Source organism: Arvicola amphibius, chromosome 3, assembly GCF_903992535.2.
Source record: "Arvicola amphibius chromosome 3, mArvAmp1.2, whole genome shotgun sequence".
In the NCBI taxonomy this organism is placed as follows: domain Eukaryota; kingdom Metazoa; phylum Chordata; class Mammalia; order Rodentia; family Cricetidae; genus Arvicola; species Arvicola amphibius.
Genome location: NC_052049.1, coordinates 20,283,160 through 20,305,969, shown reverse-complemented (window position 1 = coordinate 20,305,969; position 22,810 = coordinate 20,283,160).

The following is a 22,810-nucleotide window of genomic DNA, read 5'->3' as shown; positions in this document are numbered from 1 at the left end:
GGAAGGGGGCGCGGTGCGCAGCAATAAAAGAATGCAACACATCTTTGCACCATTAAACAAATATTTCACAGCATAAATATAACATCTTAAAAGAATATTTTATAACAATCATATCACATTGAAACTTAGTTAATAATTATATTCATAATCAAACATTCACAACATTTATGACATTCATAATAGTTATATCAATAATAAGCATAATTATATAACTATATACAGTTAAAAGGTAATGATGCTGTTTTATAATAAACAGAGTAAACAAATAGCTTTCAATAAAGCTATTCAGGTGTGTATTAGTTAAGTATATCAAAGTTATTAGAGCATGTGTTCTGATTTCACAGTAAACGTAATGTGGTAGATACTTGCTACTTCATTTCCTTAGGCAAAGGCACAAGGTTTTATAGATCACCATTATCTTTCTCTTCTAGATGCTTCACGTATTGAGAATCTTACTGAAATTTGACAGTTTAGTATCTGTGCTCTCAAATGCCTTACTCAGGTATCACTTAGGTGAGATTCTGGACATTATAATACTATTGTAAAGTACCATTTTACAGATTGTTAATATGCTAAGATTTTGAGTTTTAATCATGCATTGAAATAACTGCTGTCTCTACCAAGGAGCATATTTCTGTTTAATAGATGTTTTTATCCACAAATATAAATGCTCACGTGCGTGTGCATACACACACACACATATACATACATACTTACATACACTAACAAATATAAAGAATACTTATTTTATGAAAGGTCAATAACTTGAAGAAGAGAAAATTACACTGGATAATTTCTAAACATTCCAAGCCATTCTCGTTGTAAAACTTGCTGTAGTGAATGGAAAAATAGTCTTGATTTGTACTAATCCCACAGCTTTTACAACTCCACAGGTTTCCTTTATTTAATAAGTAGTATGACCTTTTTTCATATTCAGCGATATAGAATTGAATATAATTAGAAATCAAGCAGTCACTGGCCTTTAATCATAAAGGCAAAGCTATTTCTGAGCAATAGGATGAAGAGTGGGTATTTCACATCGGCCCTAAATATGTGAACTAAAATGACAATAGGGTTTATCATTTTCATCTCGTTACCTATGAATATAAGAGCCCTTCACTTCTCTTTCCTGTAGAATAATTACTCACAGAGGATTGTATGATTTTTTTAATTTATTTTTCTTTCATTTTTATGAGTTTTTTGCCTGCATTTGTACATTCATAGGGTGAGCGTTCCTGACACTGCCAGAGCCCTAAAGAGAGCCCTGGATTCCATAGAACGGGAGGGAGAGATAGTTGTTAGCCATGCCATCATGTGGGTGTTTTTGATTGAATTCTTGACCGATGAATTAGCAAGAAGTGGTTTATATTTTTTTTCAAGAGAGATTTTCTCTGTGTAACAGTCCTAGCTGTCCTGGAACTCACTCTGTAGACCAGGCTAACCTCGAACTCACAGGGCTCTACTTTCTTCCTTGTCCTGAGTGCTGGGATTCAAACTGTCCCCCTGCCACCACATAGAAATGTTCTTAACCAATGAGACATCTCTCAGACCCCATGTATTTGGTTTTTAGTGTTCAATAAAATGATCATTTATTTTTCGTCTTTGCAGTAAGTCTACATTTAGAATACTGTTTAAAGATGGAAAAATAATGTCTTGGACAACTGAAGTATAAATAATTTCTTGTATAAATTTGTATTTGTTATTGTGTATCAGATCCAATTCTCAAGACCTTTGAAAGTCATGCTTGTCCTGTTGAAAGATGAGCATTTTATTTACAGATTGATGGTTCCCTTTATAAGTCTTTCTTCTCAACTTTGAATACCTGAAATCTACTCCCTGACATTGAAGTGTACCATCTTCCCTCCTCTCCCTTTTCTTGAAGACATCTGTTGTTCTGTATCTAAAGGGAAGTCAGGTGGTGTACATTTCATATTCACCTGTGTTGTATGCCTGTACCTGAAAACGGGCTTCCTGAGGCACAGCCAGGTAAAGAGCAGCTGCATAGTGTCTATTTATGTAGTGTCATCCATGATTTCTATCATATATTCGAAAAAAATGAGATCTCTGACAAACAATGATGCTGCCTGGATTTTCACAGCAAGCCTACTGGACAAACAGTTTTCACAGTACAAGTTGGACCATTTTAGAAGTCGCTTGAACTATATTAGGTGACAAGAGGATCGTTTCGTGCAATGAAGCAGCAATTTTCTAGCGTCCTGTGGTGCTTAATGAAGCTTAGAGAGCCTATGACAAACATGAACAGACTATATACCCAAATTAGTTTTAACATAAATAAAACTGTCAGCTAATGAAAGTCATGTGGCATCTTCTTAGGAAGCAATAAAAAATTAAAAAGTCAAATCAATGGTTAATAAAAAACATGAGAAGAAATTTAAACAGAAAACAATTTTACAAAGTCAAATAAAATTTCTCATACATGTATATTATACCTATATTCTATATAATATTAAATATATTAAATTTACGAATTCATTTACAAATGTGAGTGAATTTGTAGTACACGAGATGTGAATTTAATTTAAATTTTCAATTATATTTATAGTTGTAACTTATATAGTTCCTTATGGTAAACTGTTCTAGTTGATAATTTTTAGACAATTTATGAAAGCATAAAATAAAGCCAGAATACAACATATAGTCAAATATTCAATTTCTTATTTTCCTAGATTTCTTTTATTATTAGTGAGATTCATATTCAAAAGTTATAAAAATTCATGTACAGGAGCATAAAATGTAGACACAATATTTGCATTTAAAATAATTAACTATTTAAGGATCGAGTAGAGGAGGAAGAAAAGAGGGAAAGAATTTGAAAGCCGGAGAGAGGCAAGGTAATGGAGACACACAGAGAGAAGAATATTCTCTGTGATTAATTTTTCTAATAGCAATTGTGAGTAAGCCTTTTACAGTCTAGACCTGCTCCTTCATTCTTGCAGACATGTGTGACTGAAAGTGGGAATTCTGCTGATAAAACTTCAAGCCCATTATCATTTGATGAATGGAGTCAACAGAAGGACACCTGAAAAAAATTAAAGGAGAATACTTAATCTTTACTCTGCCCTTCGCTGGGTTGACTGTGACAACAGAATCCTCTATACTGCAGTGGTGTTCTGTGATGCCCCCTCCGAAGTCACCTTATCCACACAGGGTGACTGCCTGTTCCTTAAAGCCGACTTAAACTGGATTGTGATGAAAATGTGATAATTTTTTCCTTCCTTCTATATAAGACAGAAGATGCATAGTTAAGAATGTTCCTCTCTTTTATTTAACTTGGGGGGTAGGACAAAGAATTCTCACGTGCATGCCTGTATTTTGTTTGCATTTTTGAAAATTATTATGTGAGTAATCTTTAATTATATAATATCTTGCTGAGATCACTATGTAATTCTCACCAGAAATACTGGACTAAGATTTCTCTTCAGAATTTACAGTTGGAAGTAATTAAAGTCTCATGGTGACAACTGTCAGAAAAACCAAATGTGACCTATGGAAGGCTTGCTAAACTTCAAATCAGATTCGCTAAACTGCATACTATATGAAATCGTAAATTGCTATTAAAAACCTCTAGTTATAAATGTTACATCTTATATTATTATTCCCTGTTAGCAATATGTTAAACTAAGCAGAAATTGCAGGCAGTGCTTCCTCAAAATCTTATTCTTTTCACTCAATACTTAAAATTGCACTGCAGTTCACGATGAAAATTTAGTCAACCTCTTACTACTCTGTCACTAGTTTGCATTTTCCCTGTTGTGAGAAAGTGCCATGGCCAAGAACAAGCTTTGGAAGGGTTTATTTAGGCTTACTGTTCAGGGGTTAGAGTCGACAATGGCAAAGGCATGGCAATAGTGGCAGAAAGCCTGCTGATCACATCTTTTATCGACCAGGAGAATCAAAGGGAGTGAACTCTGTCTTCTAGACATATTTGCTAAATCAAGTCTTCAAGTCCTAAGTTTCATATCCTTCCCAAATTATGGCACCAACTGAATGCAATCGTTCATGTACATGAGCCTAGGAGGCATTTCTCATCTGAACAAGGTGAGAGCTAGCCGTCTCAGCTCTCTGGTTTGGACTTCTCTTTGCCCAGTTATTTATTCCAATTTGAATGGCCAACCTCCTTTAGATGCTTTCTTCTTCACAGGTCAATGTGATTACAACATACAAAATTTGCCCTTTATCATGAATAGCAGTCAAAGATTGGGTCAGTGTTCTCCATATATTATTTCTCAGGTACTGATTTATTTTTAGTCTCTCTTACCATTATTGTATAACATACATGATGATAATTTATGATTTTTTTAATTTGTGAAAACCTCTGTAAGTTTTGTGTAGTTAATACAATTATTTAAATTTTCTTCTCTTTTTTTGAGAACAAATAATTCTGAATTTTGGATGTGATATATATGAGTAAAAACGGTGAAGGCAAACTCGGATTAAATTGAATAAAAATATCCATGAAATACAAATTTTTATTAAAACTGGATTACAGTTCAGTCTGACTTTTATCAGTTAAGTTATTCTAAAACTTAACAAGCATAATTAAACATGAATCAGGAACATATGTAACAACATAAAAATTACAAAATAAAATAAAACTTAAAATTCTGCCTTTTTCTATTTATGTTCTATTTTACACTTGGCTGCATCTTTTGGGTTAGTTTTACACTTGGGAATTTCATAAATATGTGTGGTGTTTGTATGATAGTTCTGATGTGTGTCTGAATGTATGCATGTGTGCTGCTATGGATCAAACCTATGAACTAAAGCTTGCTAAGCAAGCACTCAAGCACTGAGCTACATCCCAGACTGCCAATATAAGATGCCAATATAAATATTTCAACCTTTACCATCTAAGCTAAGTCTTCATGATATTATTATTGAACTTGTGCCCATGAATTTGAAAAACTTTGCAACTAGAAGTTTTCTTCCTTCCTTGTCTGATGCTTTCTTGGCTATGGTGACCATAGGAGTAGCATTTATGTGAACAATACATGATGTAATGATGTTGTTATTATATTTTAGCCATTTCTATTTTTAAATCTAACCTTGAGTATTTATTACTAGTATTCATTTTTCTTTCTGAAAACTTGGACTTTCGTCTGGTAGCTTGCCTGTACAATCTTTTTTTGCAGTATTTTTTTTTACTTTTATTGTTCATTTTGCTTTGTTTTGCTTGTTTGTTTTGGTTTCGGGTGAAAAAAATTATTATTTCACATTGAAATATGTGATTAAAAGATACTTTCACTGTACACAGAATTTTAAATGTTGTCTCTGTTTCCTTTGGCATGACATGGGTCACAAGTACTCAGAGCCTCTATATGAATGGTTCTCTACTCATTTTTAAGATTTTATCTTTAAATTTTGTTTAAATGACTTTAACTATTATTTTTCTAGACCTTCTTACTGATATTTTCTTAGGTTATGAACTTAGATATTGTTGATTTATATAGTTTTATTTTTATTTTTTGGTTGGAAAAGTGGAGGTCTGTTTTTAGCAAAAATCTTTTCTCTCTCATTTTCCCCTTCTAAGTATTTGTGTGTGTGGTATACATGTGTGGAGGTTTTGGGGTACATGTGTGTGAAGGCATGCAGATGTGCAGTTTGTGTGTGTGTGTGTGTGTGTGTGCATGTGTAGGCCCAGGTTTGACAATGAAAGTTTCCTATATCATTCTTTACCCTACTCTTTACAGCAGAGTCCCGCATTTGAAGAGAGATCTCCCTAGTATGTGCAGTCTGGCTCGCTAGTTAGCTCTATCGATTCCTTGTCTTCACTTTCCCTGTCATTCCAGAATGACATGCAGGTGGACATGTTCATTTGACTTAAGTGGGTGCTGGAGATCTGAAACCCAGTTCACATGCTAACCCAGCAAGAACTTCAATCCCAAACTTCTCCTCAGCCATCCTCTGATATCCTATTTCAGTTCAGTTACAGTGCAAATTAATCTTTTGTTATCAACTTATATTCTTTTATTTTCCTTTACACTTATTTTACAATTTTTATTGGTTTATGTTGAAGGAGCAGCGGGGCTGCGTCCCGCCGCCTGGCTAGCTTTACCCAAAATAATTACACGGAAACTGTATTCTTTTAAATACTGTCTGGCCCCTGGCCCATTATCTGTAGCTTCTTATTGGTTGATTCTCATATCTTGCTTTAACAGATATTTAGTAATTTATATAGCACCACGAGAGGTGCCTTACCAGGAGAGATCTTAACCTGCGTCCATCTCGGAGAGAAGCATGGCGACTCACTATGGCGACTGCCTGAAGCGTCTCCCCACTCCTGCTACCCAGCATTCTGTTCTGTCTACTCTGCTTACCTAATTTTCTCTTCTCTTAAAGGGCCAAGGCAGTTTTCTTTATTAATTAACCAATGAAAGTAACATAGACAGATAACTCTCCTCCATCAGGTTTATGTTGGAACTCACTGATCTTTTTACACTTGATAGCAAGGTTCAATCTCTGTTGGAGCCCATATCCTTCTTATATAAAATTTGTCAAATGATCCACTTTGATAATTTTTATTGTTTCCTGTTGATATTCTATCAATTATGACATTGTTTACATTTTTATTCAGTTAACATAAAATAGACTCTATCATGCTTATTTGACTAATCTTGGCCACCTTGTGATCAACCCATATTTATGAAATTCTCTATTACCGTAGGTCAAGTTCTCTTTTGTCACATACATATTAAACTTGTATTACATTTATGAATGTTGGAAATACAGAAGAATTAAATTATATTTTCCCGATAAAAGTGACTATTTTGTTTTACAGGCAGTTCCATTTGGTAGATCCAAGCCTCAGACTCTTCACTCCCCAATGGGCAAGAGTTGAATGTCGCCTTCAGTGATTCATTATTAATCTGTTCGTAGCCTACACAATACATGCCGAGTCAAAGGAGTTACACGGCTGTTGTGTTTATGCAAAGATCCTTTCTTTTGTCAAAAAGAGATAACACTATCTGTTTCTGTTATCTTTTATTGCTGCAACACAGCCCCATAAAATTAGTGGATTAAATTATTAAATTTGGGACCACAAAAATGTCTCAGCAGATAGAAGCATTTGCTACAAAAGTCTTATGACTTGTGTTTGATAGCTGGAACTCACACTAGTAGGAGAGAACAATCTGATCTAAGGTACAAGTTTGCTTGTGCTTACATACAAATATCATACATACCCACACATTCACACAGCTAAAACTAAGTAATTTAGAAAAGTAATCATAAAAAAAATTAAAAGAAAACAACATAATTCTATTGTCTTGTAAGTGTGCAGACCAGAAGTCCAAGCTCCTTATGGGAAAAATCAAAATGGCAGAACTATTTTTTCCCTGTGATTCTGAAGGTAGCTTCATTTTCTTCTCTGCTCATTTCTAGAGGCTGCCTAACTTCCTTTTTTTTCTGTCTCTTCAAAACCAACATCAATGTATCTTATCTTTCCTGCCTTTTATACTTCTGTAGTTACATCTGTCTCTGCCCAGTGCCAGGAAAGGCTCCGCTTTTGAGGACTTGTAATTAGCTTGACATCAAGTGGATATCAGGATCAGCTACCAAGCTCTGAGACTCTGTGATCTAAGAAGAAAGCAAAGTTGTGGTCGCTCTTCACAGTCTCATCCAATGGTTACAGTGCAGTCTTAGATGATTCTACCTACTGAAACTATGCACAACCAGAACAGTAAGCAGACAAGATGTTTCATGATGATGCCCAGGCAATGTCCTCTGTACTGAGACTGCCACGATCCTGTCATGACTGCTGTCTTTAGATAATATTCTATGCATTCTTCCTCCTCTCTTTACCCCTCCCTCCCTTTCCTTCTCATTGTTTTTAATGTTTTCTAGCAACTCTGTTTTCTACAAATTTGGCAATTTTGGACCTATGAAGTTTTAAGCAAATGAAACTACATACTCTTCATTGTGTCTTTATTGCCATCTCATCAGGGTTAATCATTCCATTCAAATTGTCTGTAGATTCAAGGGGGTTTTTCTGGTATTTAATTTTGCTCAGAATTTGTAGCTGCTGTCGAAGTGGGAAGCTTTTCCAATAGAAGTGCAAACGACTTTGTCAAAAATAAGGTTCCACAATAGAATTGGAAACAATAGCTAATTTCACTAGTTTCTATTTTAGAATATCTGTAGTAGGCAGACACATAGCCATTTAAATGGACTTTTTAAACATACCTTACACATGTATCATTTGCATTTATTTAATCAAACTTTAATTGCGCTCATTAAATCTTATTGCACTAGTGTGCTTGCTTTGGGCATCTTTTGTTTCTGAAGAAACAAACAACACATTTGAATTGTTCTGACTAGACTTGCATTTCTCCCATGTATCCTATATGATGCATGCAGAAAAGTGCAGCATTATATTAAAACTACTAATGATCTCTTAGGGATCTTCATTAATATTGCAGGTGAGAAATGCTTTTAATCTACCTATGTATAAGTGTAAGTAATTAGGATTTATGGAAAAGATGGAAGATACAAAGAGGAATTAACCAATTTACATGTTTTCAAAAAAGAATCTCCCTACAAAACTTTAAATATGTGATAATCTATTTTTCATCAAAAGTTATTAAATATTTAAAATTGACAATGCTTTGGTATTATTACAGGTAGCACATTTACTTTATAGTTCAATTTTTGTTTATCCATTTTTGGCTATTACTTATAGCTCAAAGCAATACTCTGCCTAGGGATTTTTTAAATGACTGTTTTGTGAGTTAATGATCATTTATTATTTCTTTTTTATGTTATTGACTTCTTTATTTTCATTCCTCAGTGATTAACTGTCCCCTGCCCCGCCTCTTCCTCTTTTTGTTGCCAGCATGTTATTTGGGTTAATGTAACTACCATGTTCTTTTAAAATGTATATTTTGTTTTTCTTCAATAGTTGACTAGTCTATAAAGTTTACTTATGTTAAGTTCTTTGATAGTATATCACAATTATACTGCCTTTGAATTGTGTTTTTAGTAATTTTGTGTCAATTATTAAGAGAAAAATATTGGCATCTCTAATTGTAAGTTTTTATGTTTCTTATTTCAACCCTGGGCTTTTTTCTTGTTATTATGTAGAGACTTAGTTATTATACATACATACATTCATATTATAATCTTTTATTATTATGAAAAGTATCCTTGTAAATAATTGTTTTCTTTAGACAAAATAAATCATTTGTCACTTTAAATAATTAAAGTTATGGTGTTTTAAATGAAAATATTCCCCATAGACACAGATGTCTGAAATTTTGGTCTCCAGCTAATGATACTATTCCCAACTAATGGAAGGAGTTTTGGCATTGCTGGAGGATGTACGTCACTGAAAAAAACTTTGCTCCTGCCACTCCATGTGCTCTCTTGGGTTCCTTCTTGTAGGTCAAGATGTGAGGCTCCAGCTTCATTCCAGCCACTATACCTACTGCTGGCTGTCATGCTCCCTCACCGTGATATTTTCTGAAAAACTCTTCACCTAAAGTTCCCTTTGTGATTTTTTTCACCTGTTTTTACAACAGTTAGTAACTACACCATGAAGCAATGAAAAAAGTTACAAAACATTTGTATATAATGTCATGCAGAATATGAAATCTGTCATTTCTTTTTTCTAAGTAGCCTACTGCTGTTCTTTCTTCCCTCTCTCCTCTCTGTCTCTGTCTCTGTCTCTCTCTCTCTCTCTCCATCTCTCCATCTCTCTGTTTTTGTGTATGTCTGTGCATGTTATATATTTTATTTGATGTGGGATTCCCCTCTGTATGTTGTGAATATCATTTGTTAATTAAAGAACTGTTTGGGGCCTATAACAGAAATATAGGAGAAGATATATAGGCAGGGAAAACTAAATGGAATGTTGGGAGAAAGGAGGCAGAGTGAAGAGAAGCCATGGATCCTATGCCGGAGATAGACTCTGGGAATTTTACATGGTAAGCCACAGATTCGTGGCGATACATAGATGAACAGAAATGGGTTAAATTAATATGTAAGAGTTAGCCAATAAGAAGCTAGAGCTAATGGGCTATAGAGTGATTTAATGAACACAGTTTCTGTGTGATAATTTCGGGGCTAAGCAGCTGGGAACAAACTAGCAGCCCCCTTCCAACACTTATTCAAGGTTTCTATTGCTTCAACAAAATACCACAACTATAAAGCAAGATTGGAAGAAAGGGTTTATTTCATCATCAAAGAAACTTAGGCCATGAACTCAATAGGGTAAAAACATGGAGACAGGAGCTGATGCACAGGCATGGAGGGTTGCTTGCTCAAACTTCTTTCTTATAGAACCTTGGACCACTAGTCTAGTGCCAGTACCACCTGTAAGGGTTTGGGCACTCCACCATAAATCACTAATTAATAAAATGTCCTACAGGCTTGCCTACAACATGATCTTTTGGAGGGCATTTTCTCAACTGGGGTTCCTTCCTTTTTTATGACTCTAGCTTATGTTAAGTTGACATAAAACTTGCCAGTACACCATAAAATTTATGTGGAATTCTTAGGAAGTTCTATAGAGTTAATTTCCTCTTTCTAACATGTTGGTCTAAGAAATCAAACTCAATCTCAGCTAACTTTAACATTAGGCCAGCTCTAAATTGTGATATTTTATTAGAATCATATGAAAAATAATTGATTTTTGGTTTACTTACTAGTTTACATTATCAAAGATCTTCTAAATTTGCAACTTTAACTGGAGAGTTAAGGTCATTGTCATTAAGTGCTCATACTAAGAGGTAACAGATAGTTAATTTCTGGCCTTTGTTAGTTTCTTTTCTTGTTGATTCTTTCCTTGTTTATTCATCTTAGAGGTTTGCTAGCTTGCTAAATTTAAATGCTGATTCATTCCTGTTCTCTTCTATTTACTTATTCTCCTCATGAGATTTAATCTTTCTTAAGCTCTCATAATTGGGATTGTCTTTATTCCCTGTTGGTGTGTAGGATTCCTTGAGGCATCTTCTGAAATGCTGAGTTAGTTTTTAAGAATTACTTTTATCCCTGCTTATCTTGTGTTTATCTTGCCATAGATTTGAAGGGATTACTTTTCTGAATATTACTATAATGATTATCAGGTGTTTTCTTTAACTTTAATAATATTATTCTCTTTTCCTGGATTTTAGGATTGTTGTTACATTTTCATTTTTAAGTAATTTTGTACTTTCACTTTCAAGCTTCTCATATATATATATATATTATTCTTTACTCTTGGCATAATGATTATCATGTAATAGAAAACAGTTCTTGTATTGATTGTGTAAATATTACTTCTGCGGTTTCATCATCAAAATTTATGATTGTGGTCTTTCTTTCTTTTATAAAGATCCAAAATTAACATATGGGTATATGCATAACTTTAAAGTCATATATGCATATATATAGAGGTTGGGGCAGTAGCTGAGAGTTTTACTTCCAGAAAATCAGTCAGGAGGAACTCTGGGCTTGGCATTCAGAATCCTCAAAGTACACTTGTAGTCTCATCTTTTCTCTAGAAAGGCTCCAAGTTCATCTACAATGAAACATGTCCCACTTCCTTTCACGTAGTGCCATTCGCTGATGACCAAACATTCAAACATGAGCCTATGCATACCATTTTCATTCAAACTACAATTTCTGATTTAAAACAAAAATGTTGACTATCTTCAACCACTTTCCTTTTCAGTAGAATTCCTTCTTTGTGAGAAGCCTACTCCAATACCCCTTTACATGATGCTGATATATCCATGCCTTTGAACACATCCATTTAGACATGTCTTCATTCAATTTCTGAGATAGGATCTTATTATACAGGTGGGTTTTGTCATGAATTCTTCCTGCCTCTTTCTTTTTGGCACTGATATTATAGTCATGTAAAACAGCACCTGAACTCTTTTCTACAATTAAAATACAACTCATCTAGTTCTAAGAGAAAAGGTTGACTTAAACTATGTATCCCATCATATTTTGAATGACCAACTGCTATTCTGTTAATATTTACAAACTTTGTTGTAGATAAACACACTTGAACCAGAAAATCACAAGTGTATACACTCCCCCCCCACACACACACACCCCGAACACTCAAATATTTCTATCCATTCATTCATGTTTATTTTCTTGCAGGGCTCACTATTGGCAAAAATGTTGATTACTTTCCCTGCAGAAGTCCGCATAACACTTTTCATTTCTATGAAAGTTATCCAACAGGACAGATACGTTCGGGTCAATACCAGCTTGATTTCTCAATGGTAAAGATTCACAATGTTTTGCTGGTGGGATATCAAAAGGAACAGCAATAACCTGTGTCATTTTCATGTCTCTTGGCCACTCCTCACCAGAAACTTGGCCTTGAGAGGGAGGGAGGGGAGGTATGGGTGGAGGGGAGGGGAGGGAAGGGGGAGAAGGAGGGGAGAGAAAGGGGAGAAGGAGGGGAGGGAGGGGGGAGGAGGAGGGAAGGAGATGGAAATTTTTAAATATAAAAAAAAATAAACCATGAGGAAAAAAAAGAAAAAAAAAAAAAAAAAAAAAAAAAAAAGAAGTGGTGCCCCAGCCGGGCGGTGGTGGCGCACGCCTTTAATCCCAGCACTCGGGAGGCAGAGGCAGGCGGATCTCTGAGTTCGAGGCCAGCCTGGTCTACAAGAGCTAGTTCCAGGACAGGCTCTAGGAACTACAGGGAAACCCTGTCTCGAAAAACCAAAAAAAAAAAAAAAAAAAAAAAAAAAAAAAAAAAAAAAAAAAAAAAAGAAGTGGTGCCCCATATGGCAAGCTGAGTCTCTTTATTTTGGCAATCTGAAGTTTCTGGAAGTTCTGGGAGAATATTTTCCATGGTTTTGGGAAATCTTCATTTAAGCACCCACAGGCACGCGCGCCTGCCATCCTGCATGCATGCATGGCTGGGAGTTGATAGGCTGTAGGTGTGAACCAACTAATATTTTTGCACAATGGATGTTCATAAATACCCTATCTCTCAGATTACTGCTGCTTTCAGTTCTTGTCAGAGAAACTTCTTTGTGTAGTAGAACACAGTTTATACAGAGACTGAAAGCTGTTCAAATTTGAGAGAATGAACAACTGTGGATTGCTCAGTCGTAAAGGGAGCATCCATATTCAAACCATCATCGAAATACTTAGGGCACATTGTGAAGAGAAGAAAGAAAGGTTATAAGAGCCTGAGGTTCGTGGTTGGGGATGATCTTTGTAAAACAGTGTCCTCTAGTAGGGAAGCTGAGTCAGTCATCCTTAGTGATGTGGCCCTTGGTTGTCTGACTGTGTTTAAGAGGATGATATCATACCCATGAGGACATAGGCTTTACTAGTTAGACTCAATGATTTATAAAAGTAATTTTTTTAAAAAAAAATCAGATGGAAGAGGAATGCTCGTAGGAATTGAGCTGAATTCAGCCTGGGGGGATGGGATGTATAATCAGATTACTTTGTTATAAACTAGAAATTCTCAAATTATAAGTAAAATTCATGTGTATGTTTGTGTGTTTATGTGTGTATATAACTTGATTTATGAGTTTATCTTTTCACTGCAAAAATTAAAAAACAGTTTTTGTTTTAATGCTTACCCAATAATTCAATTGACCTTATATTGTAGATAGATTATCTAGTAGTTTTCAAAGTATATAAGACAGCATTGAATATCTTGTTTTTTAACTCTTTCCTTTTCGCAAATACAATTTTTATTTTATTTTAATATTGAATTATTATTATTTTATTATATTATTATGTGTTTCTATCACCACCACACTTGTGTGTGTATGTATGTGCATGTGACTATGTGAGATGGTGTGTTCATGAAGTTATAAGAAAATTTTCAAGAGTCAAAAAATTAGTTTGTTTCTTCTACCTAGTGTTCAAGGTATCGGTCTCAGGTCTTAGGATTGTGTTACAAGTGCTTTTAGTAGCTGGGTTATTTAATTTAAATTCTTAAATATTACTTATCCATTTAAGCTAACATAATTTCTTCAGTAGAGCAACATTTTAAAAATACTTGGTGATAATATTTATAGTTCAAATTTTCAAGGATATTTATAGTTCATTCACACCTTCACAATGAAAGAAGTTTTTGTTGATGTTCCCATTTTAATTATTGCTGTAATCACTAAATGCAGCAAACTTTAGATCTTGAGTTTTATGAGTAGGTGAGTCTGAACACAGCAGAGATAAAAGTGAATAACGTGCATTTATGTAGGAAACTGCATTATTTGTGGGAATGTAAACTGTACAAAAATGAAAAATTTATTGTCACATGGAAGAAAAGCAAACCTCCCCAAGAAATTCTAATTTATATGATAGGAGGCATCGTGTGAAATGTCAGCGGCATGCTAGGAAGATATTGTTAGTACACTGTTAGCATCTACAATTAAAAGCATCTACTGACTGAAGCTTTCTTGAAATGATTACATTTTATGTAAGTGACCATGTGGTGCACACTTCCTGAAGCTTCTGGTTAGGGGACCAGTGTTTGAGTTCCCTGGCTGTGAACCCAATGACAGTAAATCATTCCAGCACACGCAACGCAAACAGGATGATGAGAAAGAACCTTTGCATATGCAGTCCCACTCTGATTCAAAGGTTTTAAATCTACTTATTTATATATTTTTTCAGCTGTGATCTAAATGATAAATTTCTAGCAAATCTCTCAACTGTGATTTAACTGAATGATGAAAACTTTTCTTTGGAGGAATTCATGATTTATCTAGCTTAGCACCAAATAATATTTTGTAGGGGCTTGGGAATTAATCATTTTGTGGGAGAAATTTTTGTATAAAATATATACTTCTTTCTTCCCTCCTATCCCCAGGCAAACTCTCATTGCCAGCCATTATTCATTGCTCTGAAAAAGGTGCCTCCCAGACCTAAACACCTTCCATCGCTTCGGCCATTGAAATGGTTCGCATTCAATGACTGTTGATGAAATGTGATGTGAAGAGTCTGACTAGAGTTAATACAAAGTGGGGACGGGCACATGAAAGATATTCTCACCTTGATGCTTGGAATATATTATCTTTTGCTATTTTGTGATAGTAGAATAAGACCTTGCATTTTTAATGTTCAAAGTTAGGTAAATATGTCCATGAATATATAGGTCTTTTACAATTCATAGGCAATGTTGTGAGTCTCTCACTGAAAATGCTAAACTTAGTAATACTTTCTTTTAAGTAAATTTGCTGCATATTTTCTTTTTATTGAAAATAGATTCTTTACTTATACAATATATCCTGGTTATAGTTTTTCTTCCTTTTAATCCTCCTAGTTCCTCTGTGCCTCTACTCCTGTATAGATCCACTCCCTGTTTGTCTCTCATTAAACAAAAGCATGCTTGTAAGAGATAACTACTAAACATGATAAATAAAATTTTAAAAAATATAGTAAGATGACCCAAAAGCTATCATATTGAAGTTAAGCAAGACAACCCAGCTGGAGAAAGAGTCCCAACAGCAGGTGCAAGAGACAGAGAGCCACTCATTTTTACAGTCAGGAGTTCCATAAAAATACTAAGCTAATAGCTATAACATGTCAGAGGACTTGGTGCAGAGACAGATACACCCTGTGATTGCTGTTTCAGTCTCTGAGAGCTCATAGGTATCTTTCTAAGTTTACTCGGATGGCTTTGTTCTCCTATTGTCTTCCATCCCTCTGTTTCTTAAAATTTTTGTGTCCCCACTTCCATAGGACTCCCCAAGTTCTGAGAGGTGGAATTTTATGGAGACCTCCAGTTTAGACCCTTTCTCCATATACTGTCTGGCTGTGAGTCTCTATGCCTATTCCAATCTACTGCTGTTTGAAGCCTCTCTGATGATGACTGGATAAGGCACTGATCTTTGTGTGTGGCAGAATATCAATAGGAGTCATCAGTTGTGTTTGGTTTCACCCTAGATCTCTGGGCTATCTAGTCTCTGTTTCTTGGTTACCCAAAGAGTGGTCAGTTTACGTTCTTTCTCATTGAGTGGGCCTTAAGTCAAATGATTGGTTAGCTTCTCCCAGAACTATTCTGCTACCATTACCCAAGCATCTTTATCGGAAAGGACAATTTGAAGGTAAAAGATTCTGTGACTAGGATGGTGTCAAAGTTTCTTTTTCCATAGCATACAGATTATCCCCACACTAAAGAGACCAGAACATAGGGGCGAGAGTTCCATGTAGGGACCAGATCAACATTTTAATGTTAAGTGGGATGAGTGGGTGTCATCTTTGGCAATGGGGCCTGACTGTCGGTTTGTGGAGAACAACTTCTACACATAATTTTCTTACCGAATATGTTCTTTCATATATTATTCACTTGGGTTAGTGTGCCCATGTGTTTGTTAATCATGTTTACATTCTCAAATCACCAACACTTAGATTTGTTAATTCTTTGTAATCTTTTTTCAATAATTTCTGCTCTGATTTTTATTATTTCTTATTGTTGAGTGGATTTGAATTCAGTTTGTTACTGTTTTTCCAAACTTTTAAAATGTATCATTAAGCTATTTCTTTGTGTTCTTTTCAGATTATTTTTAGTGTAGTGCTATGTCTTTCTTTCATAGGACAACTTCCTTTATGTCTAGAGGTTTTATTGAATGCTTTTTATCATTCTCTGCTAGCTACAGGAAGTTTTAATTTCTTTTTTGATTTCTCCAATAGCCCATTCTTCAGTGAGTTGTTTAATATCTATGAGTTTTTGTATTTACTAAAGTTTTTTTTCTGTTAATTTTAAGCTTTATTTTGTCATGGTCAGATAAGATGCTATAAGTCTAGATGTGACCAGAATCTTTGGAGGAAAAGATGAAGACAGTGATTGGGATAAACAGAGAAAAAGAAACTCTCACTTACAATTTTCGCATTAAATATATTCCTTCATAAATGACGTACGCCAAAATAATGTGTATTTAGATAAATGTGGAATAACCTGTTGTGATTTAGAGAAGCAAGAAGAATGCTTCAGAAGAAATAGATAAGTATGCCATCTGCATATTGTTATAATTTTTGTAAGCCAAATATTTAAATTTTGTTTCTTTATTTACTTCCCAAAATGACTACTAGTTATAAACAAGCAAGCAAGTTAATCTCTTATGAGTGTTTAGACTTTTGTTTTCAGACATGGTTAATATTACAAAAGTGTTATTTGAAAGGGTGAAAAGATTCTTTTGAAGTCATAAAGGCTATCAATAAGATTCCTTACTTAAATATATTCATTAACAAATGACAGCATTATTTTCTTTTTTGTTTTAGAATGGTATTCCATTAAGTGCACATATTATACTTTCTATAGCCATTCATCTGTGCATGAGCTCTTAGGAATTTCTGTGTTTCAGATGTTGACAACAGTGGCAGCAAGAATTGAATAGTTACATTTTCTTCATTTTCCAGTTCCATTTCATTTTAATATTAAACCAGAAGTGGGGTAGTTAGATCATATAGTGACTTTAGTTCATTAAAGTGCTACATTCTATTTTATAAAGTGTTTATTTTCACTTTCTAGTGGTGTGAACATTCAGATTTTTTTTTAAGATTTATTTATTTATTATGTATACAACACTCCATGTATGCCCATGCACCAGAAGAGGGCGCCAGATCCCATTACAGATGGTTGTGAGCCATCATGTCGTTGCTGGGAATTGAACTCAGGACCTCTGGAAGAGCAGTCAGTGCTCTTAACCTCTGAGCCATCTCTCCAGCCCCACATTCAGATGTTTTGTGATCTCTGATATTTCTTTCCTTATCTCTAAAAGTCCAACGGTAGTAATGAAGCCAGCATTCCACTGAGTGTCAATGCTGAAATTTTCTATGACAAAATGATTGTCTTTCTGATTGTTATACTACAATTGATAAGAAACAAATGACAGTGATTCAGATATAGGCACTTCACATGGAGAATTAAAAATTTTAAGGAACTGTTTTTCAGGCAGATATGTCAAATCAAAATTCCCTCAAACCATGAGTAGGTTTATCTCACGTAACAAAACACAAAAAACAGACCTTGCTAATTGCGAGAAAATGTAATGGATAGCACTGAATTTTCACCTGAGTTATACATCATCATCATCATCATAATAATAATAATAATATCTTTTAAGTTGTAAAAGTTCTTTTGTTAATATAGTGAAGCCAATATCGAAACCCTAAATTGAAAAATCACTTCCTTATCTCAATAAATAAGCACATACACATATGCCTTGATTGGCACATCAGACAATATGATTTCTTCTTTCAATCTCTCAAAATCTCTCCTCGAACTGAGCATTAAGGGAAAAATAAAAGAAAAACTTTGGCCTTTTTTGAAAAGGTAGTTTTTTTTTTTTTAATTTATTGTGTTTTGCTTTCAAGTTGTATGTTTGTGTTTGTATCTCTATGTGGAATGGACCTGTGAGTGGTGGTTCAACCAGAGGCCGGAGCCATCAGCTACACCTTGAACTGGAGTCACAGGTGATTAGGAACACCCTAAAACAGGTTCAGGCAATTAAACCTGGGCCCTCTGTAAAAAGGGTGCACTTCTACCGGAGGAGCCACTACGCATGCCTGCTCTGGAGTCGCTAATGTGAGAGCCACTAGCAAAACATTCATCACTTGCTACTTGGGGGACAGCAAGAAGATGTGATTTGTTAAATAATTTTGATATGAAGATTATTAGGAAATTTTCATAGTGAGAGATAGTTCTTTTTAAAGTGAATTGTTATTCCTAGTGTTGCATAGTTATATAACATGATGGAGTAATATTCAAAGATATTTACCCAATGAAGTGTTAATATCATAGAATAAAATGAGTATCAGAGAATGTAATATTGAAGTTAGCAGAATTTATTCTAAACCCTAATCCTTCTAGTCTCTCATCGTGCCATTTATGACTATTTTTCATAATTTTGTGTTTCACTTTTGGCCTATCAGTCAAGTTATTTGCATTTTATTCTATTAATTTTAAAAAAATAAACCAGAGTTTCACTTTATAACCTAATAATATATGTGACCTGTTACAGTCTGTTTTAATGGTTTTATGACAGCTGTCTGTCAGGAGACAGATCAGCACATGTTTTTCCAAAATGTTTCTTTCTAATGGCAAATAGCTTAGGAGATGGATGACTTGGTTGGTGAGAAACAGCTTTAGTATCAAGTTTTTGAGCTTCTAATGAAACATGAATAGACTAGACCTCAAAATAGAACTAAGAAAAGATACTTCTGAAAGAAATGATCATCCAAGGTAGACTTGTGAATTGTGCTAAGCATGAATAGTGATTTCGAAGACTTTTAGGACAAAGATTTTTGGTTAGGTTATATTAAAGTAAACTAAGTTGAAGACAATAACCTCTAAAAATACTCTGCATTTTAAGCAGCAAAGTAACTCTGTTAGAGGAAAGAAAAATATTTATTATATTTCCCAAGCAGAAGGAAGAACATGGTCAAGATACAAAAGCATGAGATAGGCCATTTTGAGGGAGTCCATTGAGCATTACTTAGGATTTGTGGGAATAACAGTTTAGAAAAATGTGGACTGAGGGCTGCAAACTAAAAAGGGAACAATGTCTGAGTACAGCATTCAACCAGGCCCTGAAAAATGTTCCTGACAAGGAGTGCAATGGCAATGAAGAAAAAGCAAGTACACAGGCACATAGAAAACCTGGGTTTGGATAAATTGGACTTTCTAGTAAAGAAACTGCAATATACTGGAAGTTCAGTGTGTTTATTATATAAGAGTTGAAGAGAAAGTTGTGGGGTTTTTTGCATGCAGGTAAACAAGGAGGCAGAGTTATTACAAACAGATAAGCAACCAGGAAAGGTTTATGCTACACAGATGAACCAAGGAGAGAAGTGTAGCTAATCATGGCAGCAGCAGTGTCTATAGGGAAGCAAGAAGCGACTGCTACAGCGAATATCTTCATACAGCATAAAGAAGTTCACTAGGAACTCCGGAGGTTTTCCAGAGCCTCTGAGCTGAGGCTTTGGCTCTTGACTTAGCCTTGACCATATCAACAACACACACTCAAGATTTCCTCTACTCAGTAGAGTTAGGGCATTTGCATTTTTCTCCAGTGCAATAAGGATTGAGATTTTCATTAGGCATCACTCTTGCTCCACTCTGCAGAATGCATACAGAGCACCCAAACTGAAGTCTGTGTGGTAATAAAGATGAGAGTTTGCATCAACCTCAACGAGGTACGACTGTAAGATCAATGATGTGGTTAGAATTCAGACATAGTAAAACATAAAAACACAAATAAGAAACAGAACCTAAGTAAATAATGGAGACTTTGTAAGAAAAACAATCATAGTGGCTCCCATTATTTTATGTCTGTCACTTGAGTGAAGGAGAATACAAATATCCACTTCACAGAAATATCTACTGCACAGAGAATCAAAAGTCAGCACTTAACTGAGAATATGATAAAGAGGGATGTTTGAGATAGGTTGTGACATCCATATGTCGATTACATGATGACAGTGAATATTGGTCTGGAATTCTGGGAAAATTTGGCCTTTTATACTAGGATTCATTAGGTTGTGTTTTTGCAATACTGCTTAGCGCAGAGACTCATGACTACTCAGTAATCTGAGAAGAATGACTCTGGGTACTCAGCTGTATAGGAGACATTTATAACAACGTTTTCTCTGCGAACAATTACTGGGAACAATGCAGAAGGGGGCAGAGCACATTATGTAAGATGGGGAAGAGCACTATTAAATGTCCTCCAGCTATGACATACCTGCTGCACACACGAAATCAAAGCAGCTGTGATCAATGGCACAATACCAAGTCAGTGAATATATCGTGCAAGGAGCGGAAGGTTCTGGTACCACCCACAGCTGGTAGTGGTGGATGAAGTCTTCAGGAGTGGGAGAGCTCTTAGTAGTGTGAAAAGGCCCCAAAGGATGGCTCTACACCCATGTGTATATGGGCAACAATAAGTGGTTGCTAAAAGTAAACACTAAATTATAAACAAAACTGAGGGCATGAAATTTTGAGTCAGATGCGTTAAAATATGGGTCCATGGGATTGGAAAGAATGTAATTGCAATGGAAATGATTAAAATGTATAGTGTATAAGTCTGAAGTTTTCACAAACTATTTTTAATACATATGTGTATTAGTTGTCTATGGCAGGTAACATTGTGAGCAATTTCACAGTATACACACACACATTGTGCTGACAAATTTAGTTGCATGATATTTAAGAAAAGTGTAGTCACACTATTGGTGCTATCATCTTAGAGCCTGGCCTCATTCCTTAGAGATCACTAATTCTGCTGCCCTACATAGCTCTCTTAATAGCAGGCATTTGTTTAGACTATAAGAAGTTCTACATTTTCATGGACTTGAACATCAAATCTTTAGGTCAAAATCTGCCACGCATCACGCCCCTGTGTCTGTGCTCTATGTGCTGGCACCCAGTTCCACAGATTCGGGCAAGGGCAGGAGGTTAAAATACACAAACACACACAGAGAGAGAGACAGCAACACGGGTCATCCTTGAATTCCCCAAGAATGCCCCCTTTATTGTGTTCAGGGGCAGATTATATAGATATAGCCACGCCCCAGCCAAACCCACCAGAAACCACTCTGCCATCAGGAACTCCTGAAGGTCTCGTGCTTAGAGCAGCTGTAGGCACTCAGATCAGGGGATTACAAGAAATTCAAGATCTAGAGTCTCACTGCTCCCAACAAAAAAATCTGCTCAGTTATTGCATGTACTTGATCAAGAACATGTCCCACTATATCATAATTCTGTTAAACATTCAAGTATATGACATGAGGTTCAGTGTGGTTGCTTTATGTTGAGGACTTTGACCCATTTGGACTTGAGTTTTGTCCATGGTGATAGATATGGATCTATTTTCACTCTTCTACATTCAGTTTTTGCTGCTAATGCTGAGCCAGGAATCCTTCTTTTTTTTTTTTTTTTTTTTTTTTTTTTTTTGGTTTTTCGAGACAGGGTTTCTCTGCAGCTTTAGAGCCTGTCCTGGAGCTAGCTCTTGTAGACCAGGCTGGTCTCGAACTCACAGAGATCCGCCTGCCTCTGCCTCCTGAGTGCTGGGATTAAAGGCGTGCGCCACCACCGCCCGGCAGGAATCCTTCTCTTAAAGGAATCATGTTTCTGCTTGCCTCTAGCAAACAGAGCCCACCCCCCCAAAAAAATGCTGCTTTCTCAGGTTTTATGTGGATATAGTTGGCCCCCACATTGGGCACCATTTTGTAAGCAGAGAATGCTCTTTTGTTTCCTGGCCATCCAGACCTAAATATCACATGGAAACTATATTAATTACAACACTGTTTGTCCAATGGCTCAAGAATATTCCTGGTGAACTCTTTATCTTAAATTAACACCAATATCAACATAGGATGATAACTATAAAGTATTAAAATATAAGTTCACAGATGAAGAAAGTCTTTTTAATTGAAGTGGTTTTAATTGAAAATATTCTCTTTTCTGTATATTCATAATTAACTTTGTAATTGTTTATATCTGGATTAAATATAGAGACATAGAAATAAACCACATTCCATTTATATCTACATGAAGGATTTAGTTGAGTTGTATTGTAGACCGATTTTTTTTGAGAAACCTCTTTATATACTCAATGGATTATTTTTCATCCATAGAAAATAAAGCATTGTAGTTTGTAGGAAAAGGATATACAACTGGAGATAATCATATTAGATGAACTAAGCCAATCTCAGAAAGATTGATATCATATGATTTTTCTCATATGTAGTTTTTAGATTTCATATACAGAAAAATTCCATGTATATGCAGTATGAAAGTAAAATTAAAACTTTCTAATGGATAAAAGAGAATAATTTGGATGAATGGGCAATGATAGAAATAGTGAAGGAATATGATAGGAAA